This window comes from Cyprinodon variegatus, unplaced genomic scaffold (assembly GCF_000732505.1).
Source record: "Cyprinodon variegatus isolate N-32 unplaced genomic scaffold, C_variegatus-1.0 Scaffold962, whole genome shotgun sequence".
Classification (NCBI taxonomy): domain Eukaryota; kingdom Metazoa; phylum Chordata; class Actinopteri; order Cyprinodontiformes; family Cyprinodontidae; genus Cyprinodon; species Cyprinodon variegatus.
In genome coordinates, this window is record NW_015151415.1 from 248,366 (window position 1) to 252,931 (window position 4,566).

Consider the following 4,566-nt stretch of genomic DNA (forward strand, 5'->3'; position numbering starts at 1 on the left):
GACTTTAAACGTAGACAACTTTTATTATCAATTTGTATACACAGACTGTATACAAAATAAAATTTTGTTTTGTACAGCTCTCGTGACATTTCCATTTCTTAAAGTGCAGCAGTAATCACATGTAAACAGTGTGAGAAAAAAAAACATGGTACAAAAAAACGCATTGATATGGAAGATCAGAGCATTGAATATATATGGTGAAATTATAAAGTGTAGTACAAAGTACTTAAGTATTCAAAAATTGTAATAAAATTTTCTAACATCAGTGCATTTCTGTATAAGTTTCATAGCAATTTTAAAGAACTTTGTAACTTACAGAAACCACCTGATGTATTCATGCGTAGAACCACCTGCTACAGATTCTACTCCACCTGTATAGAACTTCAGCACAGAAATTTGATTGTATCTTATTTAAAAACACCAAAAATGAAACAGGTGTGTCTTGATTTTCCTCATATTTCCACTATGGAATGGAGGTTTAAGGTTGAATCTATTACTACAAAGAAACCTCATCTCTGCTTTGAGAACTAATTCCTACTGAACAACTTGGCCACATGGCAACAATTAACGCCTTAATAAAATGAAAAACTACAAATAATATCTGCACTGCATTTCTCATATTTGTGGAGCGTCATTAAATCTCTAAAACAGTGGTGTCCAAATTCATTCTATCTGCCATGTTGAATTGCATTTCACACAAAAAAACCAGCAACAGTGGATTACAAAGCTGAGTTAAAAGTAACACGTAAGTAGCAGCTTCCTCAAAATGGAGTGAAGTAGAAAGCTATAAGTACCCCCCAAAAAAATAGAAAAATAAAGAAAAGATACTCTCCACCACTGCAAATCACTGACTTGAAGCAGACAGCATCAAGTCATTGATCAGTAAGAGATTGCTTCAGTCATTGACTAGTAGCAAACTGCATCGAGTCATTTACTTTACTTTAACAGTATTGAGTCATTGATTTACAAAGAACTGCATTAAGGCATTTACCTCAAGAATTCACTCTTTTTGAATGAATATGTAGCAACTATGGACAGTCGATTAAAAGATAGTGTACCAAGATATTTTATAAAACTCTTTTGTCACAAGCAACTGGCCTGAAAATCTCTGATGAGTTTTATCATTCAAAAATAACTAAAAGAAAGGTGAATTTACCATAGAACCACAAATTTTTGTTATTAGTAATGGACAACCTGATTACTGCTGCTGGATCTTGCTAAATCTTGTGAGTTGCATGGTCACTATAAACTGTTGAGTAGGTGTTAGCAGGGGGAAGCTGGACTTTGTCCTCAAAGCCTTCTTCAGCCTCATTTTAAAAGGACAACAAAATACCTAAAAGACAAAAAAACATTTAACTGAATAAATGATATCAGTTGCTGTATTTTGTGTAAGTATTTTATGACTTGACTGCCATACCTAGGGCAATTAAAGCTGAGGGATAGGATGGAGAGGACCAGGGGAAAACATGAGGATACATAAGTAGCAGCAGATAAATATGTCCTCTTGCACATGGGTGTAGTATGAGGATTTATCCTTAAATGAGTGACAACTCCCACAGGTGTTGTATCATAGAGATCAGACCTCTGTAGTTATTACAGCAATCAGATCACAACTTTATTGGTTTAAACTTTGTTCAACATATCTGCTTTAGACCAACCCAATGATGAGATAAGCGGTTGAATTAATTTAGACATGCCACGTGATTCCGAAAGAAAGAGATTACTGTAAAGATTGACTGTATACAGTAGATCTGGAAAGAAAAGAGTGAAGCCAACGGAGCAGACTGGCTCTGAGGCTAGGAGCCAGTCAGTCAGAACAGGGAGTCCAGCCCTTTCATCTCTTTCAGACAGAACAAAAATCAACACTATAGAAAAAATGCATTGCTTCCTGATCTGAGTCCAACACAAGATGTGTGAAGCTCTTCAGATGATCTGGACTTCTATATCATTGCATTTACACTATGTGTATACAAAATGACAATAAAAGCTGTCTAAGTCAATTACTAGGAGCAGCTTTAAATGTTAGGCAGACTGGGAATCTAACCAACATACAGTAAATGTTGCAGCCTGACTTCTAAGCACAAATCATACAATTTGAAAAAAAAGCTTTTTAGTTTTATGTTTAATACAAAGTGATAAAAAGGACAATCAGAAAAAACAAACAAACATGGTGACACCTCGGACAGCTGAAGATGTTTGAGGGCTTTTAGACTGACGGAAGCATTTCTCTTAAAAAAAGAAACTCCAGAGTGTGAGTCAAACATCTTTACTCGATACATGAGCAGCTCCACCCGCACAGCAGTCAGATTAATTTCTTAGGGAATATATCTTTTACACAGCTGGATCATTTTGTAGTTAAACTTTAACCAAACACATCTGGTTCTTGCATTTACTCATAATCCACTAAGCTTTCAAGGGTTTCATCCATGTGGTGTAGGCATCATCAGCAGGTCTGAGGTGAATTCATTTGGTTCCCCAGAGTAGCTCTCAATGATCGATATGTGGAGACTTGGACAACAGCTGCACATAAATCACATCAATATCACATTAATCAAGCCGCCTGATGGGCTGAGTTTCCAAAAAGGACAAATATCAGATTAATATTTTAGATACCACCAAATTCAAAAGTTTATGTGTAGACCACATTGTTTGGCTGAATTAATTTTTGAACTTTATGCCTTGGGTCTAATGTGTTGAGTATCTTTCTGCAAGATTTTCAGAATAATTTGAGGTTTGGACCATTCTTCATGATGAACATAGTAGAACCGTCTAAGATTTGTAGGATACCTTTCGGCCCATGTTAGTAAGAGTTTTTCTCATTCTAGATCAGCGCTCTGTCAGCTTCAGTGGCACCTTCACAAAGTCTTTTGATTTACAAATTTATAATCCAAAGCCGTATATCTCTTGCATTGCTGCCAAAAATAAAACATATCTCCTTAACAGTAGGATTTCTAGAGATTAGTGGTATATATACATACATAGAATAAAATATAAGTATCCATTATTATCCTGACTCAAAAAAATCAGGACTACCGGTACTGTTAAAAGGCAAACTCACCAATATACTAAAATGAACATTAATGTAGGCATTAATGGGATTCAGGATAATTTATTATTTATTATATATCTCTTTAAGTTAAATTAAAGTAAGATGAGGAAGTGTCTTGTCGTCAAGACAATGCTTGTAAATCTGTTTCTATTGTTGCTGTTATTTAGGTTTAGATGTAAAATTCTGGACCCAACTTTAGAAGGAAAGTTGTTAAATCAATAAAATTATTTTTAGACACCAGTTAAGTCCACATTGAGAAACCCCCTTTTTAACATCTCAATCTTATATCAATCAATTGGCTTGAAGTCTAAAAGTGTAATGTTCCCTTTGGATCCCAGTTTCTTTGCAGACTGCTAAGTGTCTTACCTTGGATGGAGAAGATCAGAGAGCTTAAACGACACAGTTTATTCCTCAGCTCCTCCTCCATCAGGTCTGCAGGGATGCAACAGATTTAATATCTTCCCTTCTAACCAACAGAGGTGCTGAGGTCTATTTCTGGTGCACGTGGATGAAATCTGTGTGTATGTGATGGGGTTACTGCTCTTTTTTGCATGTGTGTGTACTCCCCATGTAGCTGACCCTGTGTAAGATGGATGTTAGGTGCTGAAGAGCATTTTTCCTCTCCACGGGGGAGACCTTACATGTAATAACCTCAAACCTTTCAGCACTGCCTCCTTCCATCACTCAGTGTGGAACTTTCTTCCACTCCCACCGTCTCAGAGTCTCGCTGCAGGCTGCTGTCTGTCTCTCCTGTGCTCTGGGCTCCAAGCTGTCCATTCATCTTGTTGCTCATCAGGAAGTGAACTCTTTACAGCTGTATTTTCATTCTCCGTGTTTGTCTGTTAGTATTTCAATGCCTCATTAAAGCTGTTTTTTATTACTGTGATTTTATGCTTCATAATCAAGACTGTTCTTCATCTGAGCATGCTGAAAACAATGTACACTCACTGAGCACTTTATTAAATAGGTCCAATCACTTGTTTAAGCATATACTTAATCGGTCAGTAGCAGCTCAATGCCTTCATGCTTCTATATTTGGTGAAGACAGCTTGCTGACATTCAAAGTAAGCATCAAAATGAGGAGGAAAAGGGATTTAAGTGACATTTAATGTGGCATTGTCACTGGTACCAGATGGGTCTGTCTCTACCATTAAATGAGCATCAATAATGTTTTGTGTTAGTGAAGCTCATTCATAATGGAAGAATTTCTATTTTCTGTGGAAGAAACAAGGATAGTTTTGCTTCAGCTATTGCTAATTCATGTGATATTCTGATAATGGAACCAGTTTAGAATGGATAGACTGGTACTTGTTTACCATAGGAACATGAAAAATGCAGAAAACATGGCTGTTTTCAGACACAATCCTAAAACTACATCCGTGGTGGGGGTGTCATCATATTGGCACCAAAGGCTGGATTTGATTCCATTTCATTTCATCTGTTTCTGTTAAGCTACCTGATTCTCATCCATTTGAGGCCCCGTCCACACGAAGTCAAAACGAACACGAAACGCTGAT